Here is a 12,329-nt window from a genome sequence, read left to right on the forward strand (position 1 = left end):
TTTCTTTTTGTCAGTGATTCTGATCTGGGTGGTGACTTATCCTCTGACCCAAGACCCAAAATTCCTTAGAAACAATTTAGCAATTATTGTCTCAAATTAACTTTTCCTGGGACTATGGGGTTTCTTGAAGCTGTTTATTAATAACTTCAAAAGCCACAGGCTCTCCCTCTTCACATTCTACTAATATTTCTATTTTCCTTCTTTTTCTTAATTTCCCTTTCTGTGAATGTATGTCTCGCCCTGTGCTATAGGTTAAAATATATATGATATAGTTTTTTCTCTTAAAAACATTTATCTGGTGATTATCAGGATTTGCATATGTGCAATCATTATAAATAAGAGAGGATAATAAGCACACAGTCAAGTTTTAAATTAGTCAAGTGCCAAACATATGATGTAGACAAAATATTAATCTAGAACTTTGTATATTTTTTATTTATTTTTACACTTGACAGAATTTTAGGGAATGTATTTAAGTTTTGTATCACATTCAACTTAATTTAAGAAGTCTCCCATTACTTGATAATGTAATATTTTAGTCATGGGGTCCTGTGGCATTGCCTTACGTGGCACTGTGCTCACTTATTTAGGACTTTCAAGTTTATGTGCTCTGTTCTTTAGGGCTGGAATTCTCTAATGGCTTTTGTTAGCCCTATCACCTCTTGCAAAGCACAATATATAGTTTCAGCACTCTGCAGATAACAATATTTTATGGGCATAGCAAAGAAAGGAGTCACCTCTGACTGCTTTATATGATTGAAATTGTACTGCTTTAATTTTCAGGAATAGCTTTCTAGATGCTGTGCATAAGTCTTAGCTGTATCTTAATAAACATGTGATGACCTCCACCTGTAAAACTAATGTGGCTTTGAATACTGATTGGCTGCAGCTTTTCACATCCTTTCTGGGTCCATAATATGTCAGTGAATGTCAGAGCCTGGACAGGAGAAAAGAGGGCCAGTAGAATCTTCGGTTTAGGGATCATACGGATCATGTGTTTTGGTCCCTTCACTTCTGTGCTGAACATACTGATAGAGAAAGAAGTTTAATGATACAAAGTCAGTAACAAGCACAGGAATGGAATTGGAACCTCTGGAATCCCAATTTGGCACGTTCTCCTCCATTTCTAAGTCTAGCATATGTCCCAGCTGTCCACTGGTATTTCTTTTTCCTCTTTCCATTATACATGAACATATGTGCACATATATGGCTCTTGTGTAGAAATCTACCCTTTTTAGTCAAATGTTACCATTGTGTCCAAATTCAGAAAATGTTTTTAGGCTATTCGAAGATGAAATATTTAAAATTCAATGAAAAGAATTCTTTTGAAAAGCTATTAAAAGCTAGAATTAGAGGAAGTTGTGTGAAAAGTATATGGGGACTCTCTGTATCAACTTTGCAACTATTTTGTACATCTAAAATCATTCCAAAATCAAAAGATTATTAAAAAAAAAAGCACTATTATACTCTCATGACAGAAACTTAAGCAAAACCAGTCTCTCCCCATATGGAAACTTGTGTCCCAGTTCCCTACCTTTTCGGTTGGCCACTGTTGAATCCATATAGGTTAACCTTCTTTAGGGTTTCATAGTTGGTTGCAGTATTTAAGGAATGTGATTAGCTAGCAATTCAGTAACATGGGGATATGGAAGAAATAGTGGCTTCCCTGGCGGCTCAAACGGTAAAGCATCTTCCTGCAATGTGGGAGACCAGGGTTCTGTTCCTGGATCTGGAAGATACCCTGGAGAAGAAATGGCAACCCACTCCAGTACTCTTTCCTGGAAAATTCCATGGACTGGTAGGCTACAGTCCATGGGGTCACAAAGAGTTGGACACGACTGAACGACTTCACTTTCACTTTACTTTCATGGAAGAAACGAAAGTTGATTAACCTTTTACATATGGTTTTCTTAGAAGCTTTGTAAATAACTTATTTCCATCAGTAAGGAGTCAGAGCACACATGTACTCCCTGGTTATTCTTCCTCCTTTTTTCAGTGTGACTCGTGCAACATTGTCGTCTTAACTTGGTCAAAGCTTGCCTAAATGGGAAGTTGGAAGGCCAAGACAGAAACTAGTTATAGAGTTCTAGGACAGAGTTGACAGACTTTTTATGTAAAGGACCAGATAGTAAATCCTTTAGCTTTTGTGGTCCACAGAGTCTTTGCTGCTGTGACACAACTATTACATCACAAAAAGCAGCTATGGACAATTAGTAACTGAATGAGTGCGACTATATTTGAGTGAACCTTTATTAGATCCCAGATTTGTGGACACTGGGATCTAATTATAACATGTAATAAAATATTTTTATGGTTTTCTTAACTTAAGATTTTTTTAAAATTCTTTATGGATTTTTATGGATTATACAGAAATAGATGGCAGGCTGGATTTGACCTGCAGACTGTAGTATGCCAACTCCTGTAAAGAGCATTTGAACCGGAAGAGACTTAGTTAACTTTTTAGAACCCATTGGCAACCCACTCCAGTACTCTTGCCTGGAAAATCCCATGGATGGAGGAGCCTGGTAGGCTGCAGTCCATGGGGTTGCTAAGAGTTGGACAGGACTGAGCGACTTCACTTTCACTTTTCACTTTCCTGCATTGGAGAAGGAAATGGCAACCCACTCCAATGTTCTTGCCTGGAGAATCCCAGGGACGGGGGAGCCTGGTGGGCTGCCGTTTATGGGGTCGCACAGAGTCGGACATGACTGAAGCAACTTAGCAGCAGCAGCAGCAGTAGTAGAAAGCATACTGCTAGTTATAAAAGGCTGGGTCTTGTGTTTGGTACATAGGTGTAGTGATAACAATAAATGGCAAATAAAATGAAGGTGTGTTTTTTTTTTTTTAATATCTTCATAGCTAGTGTGTGTTCACATAATGAACTTACTATAGTGGCCAACATAATGGGATTGTGTGCCAGCTAGGGGTACCCTGTTGCATAGTTTTCTAGGTTTCCTTGGGTGCATGCTATCTTCTGCATAGCATACATTGCAGAAAAATTAAGAGTAAGTCATTTTAAGTCATTGGCAGGGTCTGGCTTACCATTTTTCTCTGCTTCCTCAATTTAATGTTGCATATAATTCAAATTCGGGCTCTTCAGATAGTTGTCCTAGATGCAGGATCTTATTAAAGAGAAAAATGATTAAAGCTTTGTCCACCTAAGACTACTGTTTGATCATTTTGACTTAACTAATGAAACAACTGGTCAGTTCAGTTAAATAATTGTCTTTATTTTCCTACATAATTTATTATTTGCCTGACCATGGCAGGGGAGGGGCTTAAGGCATGATATGGCTATGACCATCATGGAAAACTTAGTAGAAATAAGAAATTTGAGATGTGTATATCAATAATCCATGATTATTGATGTATGTATATCAATAATCCATAATCCAATGAATAAGATTGCTAAAGCTGAGCTAGTCATTTACAAGTAGAGTTGAACACATCTTCAAAACCATGGGTACATGAAGTGAAGACATATGGCTAAATTGCCTAGTATAATTTATTTTTCACAACTTACCGACCTAAACAGTTTACTAAAAGAACCAAATGCTGTCACTTGGAGATAGCTGCTGTGGTCTCCGCCATTGTCTGTTGAGATCACTAGGTGTACACAGAGCGCTCAAACAGTGAGTGCTACTGTGTGCAGAAGTTGGAAGAAACTGAAATTCATGATTTCATAGTCAGAACTTGAAAAAGCACTGCAGAGACTTAAAAAAGTATTCAGTACTGTTTTGTAATTAAATCACATTCTTCATATATAATTTTACACTTTGGGAAATACGGCTGTGTTGAATATCAGCACTGATGATGAAAACAGACTGTGTACACAGTTTGGGTTTTATATAAATACTTTAAAATACTGGCTTTCTTCTATTAAAATAGATGAATACTATCCAGGTTTTTACAAGAATTTTAGCATAAAAGCAAAATTACCGTCATTTTCCATTTTGAAAAGAGATGTGAAGATCTCATAAAAAACTGTAAAGCACAGTATATGCTAGAGAGTTACGAAAGGAAAATGGAGATGCCAGTGCAGGTAAACCTCACTTTGGGGATGTTCAGGAACTTTTTGTAAAGAGGTACAGTGATATTTTCTTACATGACACCTGACCTAATGTGTTTTTCATTGTATGTCCACTGGATACTGAGCTCCTAAAACAGCAGAAAACTCTGTAACAAGTTATTCAGCCTTTGCTATTCTGTAATATACATTTGCCGAGTGATCAGATCAGACCTCTTTGTTGTGAGTCACATTTTTTGCTGTACGAACATCTCATCTTGGGAAATTTAAATAATGCCTTTACCAAGATGAGAAGAGGGAACTCTTGTTCCCTCTTCTTTTGCTGGTGAGTTCTAACAGCTTATAGGTAATGGGACCCCACTCCAGTACTCTTGCCTGGAAAACCCCATGAACGGAGGAGCCTGGTAGGCTGCAGTCCATGGGGTCGCTAAGTCAGACACGACTGAGCAACTTCATTTTCACTTTTCACTTTCCTGCATTGGAGAAGGAAATGGCAACCCACTCCAGTGTTCTTGCCTGGAGAATCCCAGGGACGGGGGAGCCTGGTGGGCTGCTGTCTATGGGGTCGCACAGAGTCGGACACAACTGAAGTGACTTAGCAGCAGCAGCAGCAACAGCTTATAACAAAGGCACTGTCCTTGTAAAAAAGGCCAGTGGAGCCAACAAAATGTATGAATGCAGTGGAAGCTAATTATCCCAGTCATCTTAATGTATCATCAGAATGCCTTGTTAGAAGCAAGGTGTTGATCAATGAAGTTGGACTCTCCTGAGTTCAAGTCTTTGTGACACTGAAAAAGTGAAATCTCTTTGGCCTCAGTTTTCTTTTGGAAAAAAATGATGCAGTTAGGCCTGAGAATCCAACTAGTCTCATGTTATCGTAATCCCAGGCTGTTTTGGGAGGCTTAAGTTCACATAGAAACTAGTAAAGACAGGTTAGGATTCCTATTGATGATATTGATTAAGTGTTAAAGGTAAATTTCCTTTTTTGGTGTGTTTAAGACTGTATTTCCAAAATGATGATAATCAGAAGGAAGAGGCTGTCAACATGTAGCATTTGTTTTGAAATACTTTTGGGGTTTCTAAGACGTGAAAACTCTTAACTTGTATCATATGACAGAGTAGAGGAAATTTGGAGCCTTTCTTAAGTAACACAGGTGGTTTGGTGAAGTTACAGCAACTTAGTGTTATTGGAATCCTTAAAACAAGGATAACAAGGTCTATGAAAATTGATTATGGAAACTATTAGTATGTGGTTATTTCCTCTAGAGCACTCGAAGACTGTTTCTGAAATGAATGGTTATATAATAAAACAATGAATATAGTTAATATTGCCCCTTCCCAGGAGTTTGGCTTTATAGATAAAATCTTACAGGAGGTTTTATTTATTTATTGGAATATAATTGCCTTACAGTGTTATGTTTGTTTCTGCTATACAACAAAGTGAATCCGTTATACGTATACATATGTCTCCTCCCTCTTGGGCCTCTCTCCCGCCCCCAACCGCCATCCCACCCGTCTACACCATCACAGAGCGTGGAGCTGCGCTTCCTGTGCTGTATAACCACAAGTTCCCACAGGCTGTCTGTTTTACAGATGGTAATATATTTATGTCAAACCTGATCTTCCAGTTCATCCCACTCTCCCCTAACCTCGCTGTGGCCACAAATCTGTTTTCTAAGTCTGCATCTCTTTTCCTGCCCTGGCACTAGGTTCATTTGTAACATTTTTTTAGATTCTACATGCATACATTAATATACAATATTTGTTTTTCTCTTTCTGACTTACTTCGCTCTGTATGACCGATTCTAGATCCATTCCACATCTCTACAAATGACCCACTTTTATTCCTCTTTATGTCTGTGTAATATTCCATTGTATATATGTACCACATTTCTTTATCCATTCTTCTATTGATGGACACTTAAGATAACAATTTTTTAGAGATGAGTGAGTTATATTTCATTTTCCATTTTACTCTGCTAGTACTTTGGCCACCTCATGCGAAGAGTTGACTCATTGGAAAAGACTTGGATGCTGGGAGGGATTGGGGACAAGAGGAGAAGGGGATGACAGAGGATGAGATGGCTGGATGGCATCACTGACTCGATGGACGTGAGTCTGAGTGAACTCTGGGAGTTGGTGATGGACAGGGAGGCCTGGCATGCTGCGATTCATGGGGTCACAAAGAGTCGGACACGACTAAGTGACTGATCTGATCTGATTCATCCTATTTGAATACTTATTACAAGACTCTGTGTTAGGCTCTATGGGGGAGGCAAAGAAGAAAAAAAATGAACCTTGTCTTCTACGAGTTTGTAATCTAATGAGAGTGACCCACATGCTCACAAAATAATAAAGAATGATATTATTCATGTTGAAAGATGTCTAAGCAAACTGTGTGATGACAGACAAGTGATTAATGGTAAATGGAGAGACGAAGAGGTTAGCCTTTAAACTGGACTTTAAAGATGGGTAGGATTTTAAATTGAAGCTTTTGGTAGGTGAATATATTGAATCTATATAAAGCACCTTAAAATATATATAATTTTATTGTTCTCCAAAAAAATTATTGTACTTTATGAATTTCTACTTTTAAATAAGTATTTTTCCAAGTCATTAATTTAGATACCCATTGGTGTTAGATAGTCTATTATGCATAAATAGAGCTGTAAACATGGTGATATTTCATGAGGATTGTGCTCCCTTAGTTAAGCTTGTGAAGGTTTTTCCTTTAAGAAGAGTATTTTACACTGAATATCCAAATGTCATGTAGAACATGGGGTACTTGTATATATTTCTATTATCTGACCGTAATCTCAAATAACCAAAAGCATGAATCACATACTGAACTTCTAAACGAAAAGCTTAATCAAATATAATCTTCTAGCATACTTCTTCTAATATCTTGGTTTTTTTTTCTGGAGTAAGGTGTATTTTTTAATTTCACAATCCTAGTGTATATATAGTACATAGTTCAGCATCTAAAACCTGAATATAGGAAGGCTCAGATCAGAAGGATAGCTGCCATCCTGGGATCCTCTCATCAGTGAAACAGCCATAGCTCAAGGCTGCCACTGGAGCAGTGGCCGGAATCAAGTGCTCCCCTTGGTACCCGGCCCACACATATCCCACTGAAACCTGAAACTGGGAGGGAAAGCTAGACAGCGTGGAAGAGAATGTTTTGTACTTTTATTTCATTTAAATTAGCACAAAGGGAGGGAACAATTTTGCTTCACATGTGAAGTCAGTCATTTCTTGGTTTGCTAGCTCAATGTTTTAGCAGAACAGCTGTTCAGTACAATGTGGCTTTCTACAAGCAATATTTCTACTGCTAGAAAAGTGGCAGTCTGCCAAAGAGAGTGCCCAGACCAACCCCTAAACAAAAAAAAAATCTTTTGTCAACGACTCTAATAATTTGTACAATTCAGGAAAGGGGGGTGGCACAGTCTTTGCAGATGTGCATTTATGATGCTATTTTTAAGCAGAGCGGCATGAAAGAATAGATTCATGCGAGTCGTAAGTTGATCATTCATTTTAAGCATTTGGCTTCTGCTCTTGCTAAAATTTCATTCTGTGTAAAGAAAACACAGCCAGTCCTGAAACGAGGTAAGGCAGGGTATAATAACAAAATGAAATCCTTTATTTTCAAACCTATGATGCTTGCTTAGAAACAAAAAGCTTTGGGGTGTCTTTTTTCCCCCAGGAAGGAAATAAATGCAGTTTTCTGATCCCCTCTCAGGAGAAACTTGCTATCCTTCAGCATTTTAGGAAATAAACTCTTAATGAGCCTGCATTCTTTTACAGCAGTCCATTCTCTGAAAATGAGTTTTAAGTGCTGAAGGAAATGCCAGGAGCATTTCCGTAACCAGAGCCAAATTAATATGTGTTAATTCTCTGTAGTGTAACATCATAGACACCATGCAGTTTTTCTAGTATCAAAACCAGGTCTAGTCTCAGATCTGTCTTCTTTGCTCTGGTTCTCCAACATCTACAGCAAATGACCCTGCTAGCTTTGACTCTAGTGATGGAGTTAAGAAAATGATTTTTATAAACTCTAGGCCACTGGGAAAGGACTCTCAAACTTCCCTTAACAGTAAGGATAAAATCTGACAGAATTCTCATCTTTGTTTTTACTCAGCAATATAGCTGATATTTACATAGGAGAGAATTAGACCACCTACTCTATATTATTAAAATATAAAATCATATATGCAAAATGGCATACAATTTAATAGTGATTCATTCAGCAAGGGTGATCATAGAGCAAAGATGACCCTGGACATTTCGCTACCTAGATCAGAAACTTCCTCTGCCTCTGAAAGCTGAAGTCTTTTTTTATTGTTGTTTTCTTTTGTAAAAAAGCCCAATCATTTGTATTCTGAATAGTCTAAAAAATACTCAGTTAAATGGAATTATATTTCCTTCATTCAAAATGCAGTGCACTCATATTATACTGTCCTTTCAAATTTTAACAATTTAAATCTATATAATTATATATTGCAATATATAATTATATTTTTGTATTAAATATATAATTATATATTATACAATATAATGTAATATATAATTATATATTTTGTATTATATATAATTTCATTTGTATATATATGAATGAAAAAGCATTAACTTTCATTGTGGGAACTTACTAAAATAGGTTATTTTATTCTACTAATGAACATATGTGTTTAAAATTAGTTATTCAGGTGACTTGCTTCATCATACAAGTTGCTACCCAAGTGTTTCTCAGATGTTTCCTGATTTTAATAGGGACTTACAGTGACAAGTACAGTTCTTTTTGTGTGTGTGTATAAGCACACAGTGGAGGGGTACAGCATTTTTTGAAATACAAATCCCAGACAAATTGTATATAAAATGTTGTTTTATAACCAAGTTAATAAAATCACATCTTATGTATTTGAGAAGCTGTCTAGGTAAAGGATGTCTGTGGTAATTCATATTTGTAAAAACAGTTTTTCAATGAAGCAGGTGATGTTTCTAACCAAGATATATTTAAAATTCATGTTTTCAACCTTTAAGCTTTTAAAAGTAAGGAAATGGAAATATAAACAACAAATTTGTGTTAATGACATATCTAAAGGCAATATATTTCAGAAAAATATTGGAAGACACAAAATTATCCACATCACATTTCTGTTGCTTTACTCATTAAGTAGTCTGAATAATCTACACTTTTTTGCTGTTCAAGTATGGAAACCTGTGATCACTTTTTATACTTATGCATTATATTTTCCGAAAATCATAGAATTGACCTACCTATCTTTATAGTGTACAAAACTATTTTCTGATATGAATTGTGTGAAAAATATGCAAAAGATATTGCAATCCATGATCACATTTTAGTACTTACAAAGCTCCATGAGATGAGCATTGCTTCCTCTGTATGTGGAGTTTTTAATTATTCTGCTCTGTATGTGCAAATGATACATAAGTCAGAAGAAAGGGAGGGGAATGTTTCAAGACTCTTTTTAAAAGTGGACTTAAATGCTTTGTTAAGTTCTGTTGACCAGTTTTACCAAATGAAATTCTTTTGGTTTGGTGAGTGATATACACAAGAGGTTCAGGAGCCCCAAATCCACTAATACTAGCCTCTAATACAAAAAGCAGGAAAGACTAAAAAATTACTGTTTATAAATTTATGTCTGTCACAATTTATATAAAACTCCCTTAGGGACAACTGTTTGCATTTAGTAGCTATGCCATCTTGTCTTATTAGCCACTAGGAAATGATTGCATTGTAGCAAAAATAAACTTAGTAAGACTGGCGAATAGACAGTTGCTTAGATTGTGGTTCAACTGATGTCAGTATCATTGTTTTTGTTAGCATGTGAGTCAATTAATTCCATGACAAGCAGAAAAACATGTGGATTCAGTTTCTAGACTTCAGTCTAGCCACAACCAGTTTGTGTGGCCAAGGTCTAGGGAGTAAGAGTTTGTGGGTGCTTTGTAGGAACTCATCCTTACAACAGAGCATGTCTGTTAATAGAACAAATAACTAAACTGCACTCACAGTTACTTGTTTGTAGTTATTTATAAGTTGAAAACATATTATGAGGTTACAGCTTCACACTAAATTTTTCCATGGTTTTTCAATGTGACATTATGCTACAAAACGGTGAGACAACTTGCTCGGTGTCAGGTTTATAATCTCCCAATCTCATTAGCTCTTTACTGAGCTTACCCTCCTCTTGGACTTTGCTGTGTCTTTTGAATTATGTCTATGGCAAACCTCAGCCTTCATGTGATTAATGGAAGTTGATATGTTAGTGAAATCTGAGTTCGCAGCCTTTGTTCTGCAGCCACCTCTTGGCTTCCTTCTACTTCTAATATTCTTTTCCCTTCTCTTCTTTACTCCCTATCTAAACTATTCCTTTGAGGTGCTACATTTTATGATATTGCTCAAAGAATTGCAGAGAGGAATTGTTAACAGTGGTAACATTTTAAATGATGATTAAGCAATGCTCGGAAGAGCAGCCAATCTAAATCAGATACAGGCTTCTGAAAGATCTTAATATGTCACTTTGGTTTTTAGGACATGTAGTACTGGACAGTGGACCTAGGGGGCAAGGAAAACTCCTCAGTTTTGTGTGCCACTGTAACCAGTATCTTTGATAAACCTTACATTCACATTGATTCTGTGCTATGGATCTGTGCAGCTAATGTTAGTCACCTGATTTGCCAAGAACTAGAACTAATAACCTTTTCAAATGTTATCAAATTGTGACAAATCCTACACCAATCAAATTACTTAAGTGATCATTGATCATTTATTTGATATTTTAATTTTGACTGTGTTTACCTCAAGGACTTCTTGATATTTCCATTAGTCTTTGTTAGACCACAAATGCCAAACTAACATAGTTCATAAATTTCACCAACAGTGAAGGCAGGATGCTGTAATTAGCTTTAGTTAAAATGACTTCAAAAGAAATGAATAGCCTTTAGCATAATTACAGACATAGCAGACACAGTGGAAAATGAGGAGAAAGCACCTGATTTAGGAAGTACGTCTAACTATGTTATTCATCTGTTTGGGGTGTGAAGAGATCTGATTAGATTTCTCAACAGTGAAGGGGACAGAAGCTCTCCCATGCAGGTTGCCTGCATCTTGGGTTGCTAATGATTTCATTGTAATGTCACCGTTTAGTTTCATACTGATCATTTATACTGACAAAAAGGAAGAAAAGAAAACAAGGAACCTGTCATCAATCATTCATTTAATCAAGTAGCAAAAGTAGATAAATAAACATACCGAGTTAATTATTCTTCCGTATGTAATGATTGACAATAAAGTTAATTTATGCCTATCTTAACCCTTTAATATCTGTGTGCTATGCTTCGTTGCTCAGTCGTGTCCAACTCTTTGCGACCCCATGGATTGTAGCAGACTGGAGCCCGCCAGGCTTCTCTCTCCATGGGGATTCTCCAGGCAAGAATACTAGAGTGGGTTGCCATGCATCCTTCAGGGGATGTTCCCAGCCCAGGGATCGAATCCAGGTCTCCCATGTTGTGGGTGAATTCTTTACCATCTGGGCCATCAGAGAAGTCCAATTAATTGATATTAGCAGTTCTAGAAAGGACTTGGGGGTGACCTTTTCTAAAGTGTCTTAAAAGTTCAGTCATCATAGTTAAGGCATTTATTTACTTGAAATTTATTTTCATAAAAAGTTGTAGTTTTAAAAAGTTGTAGTTATTCACATCTAAGCATATTAACTGAATGCTACCAAAGATAATGGAAAACCATTGTTAGGTTGCTCTTCCTCCTTTGTGTTACTCCTGTTCAGACTCCTAGTGAAGATGTCTCTCTTTGTAACGTGCATTTATATTGCATAAAAGGGTTTGTAACCAGACACAAATATGCTGTTAATTCAAATGTGTGTTAGATATCTTAGTAACAGTGAAACACTAAAACATACGTCTAAGTTAAAAGGGTCCTTGAAACTTTTAAACATGTATTTTTGGTTTGTCAGTGTTTTTTTTCAATTTTCCAGTGAAATTTCTTCTGGTGGCTATACTTTTTTAAAAAAATCAATAATTGTTTTTATACTTGCCTGAGTATGTGTACTCCTCAGGTGAGTGTAGATAACAAATCTAAGTTGTCCAAATATTTCCTCGGGGGTCTTTCTAGCATCCTTGTCTAAGTCAGACTGCACACGAAAAATGAGGAAGCAAGAAGCAGCTGTAGTGGATTTGGGGATATAAATAGGAATTTAATTGTTGATTAAAATTGTTGTGCAGAGATTTGAGGTACAAAGAGACTGTGGGTGCCTTTATGATTAGGGCT

General features: G+C 36.6%; 1 protein-coding gene across 7 annotated transcripts in view; it reads left to right on the top strand.

Annotated features, from left to right (window-relative positions):
• NPAS3 (neuronal PAS domain protein 3) overlaps positions 1-12,329 on the top strand; it is a 957,609-nt gene that overhangs the window by 319,154 nt on the left and 626,126 nt on the right. The window lies entirely within an intron of this gene.

Source organism: Bos indicus, chromosome 21, assembly GCF_029378745.1.
Source record: "Bos indicus isolate NIAB-ARS_2022 breed Sahiwal x Tharparkar chromosome 21, NIAB-ARS_B.indTharparkar_mat_pri_1.0, whole genome shotgun sequence".
NCBI lineage: Eukaryota > Metazoa > Chordata > Mammalia > Artiodactyla > Bovidae > Bos > Bos indicus.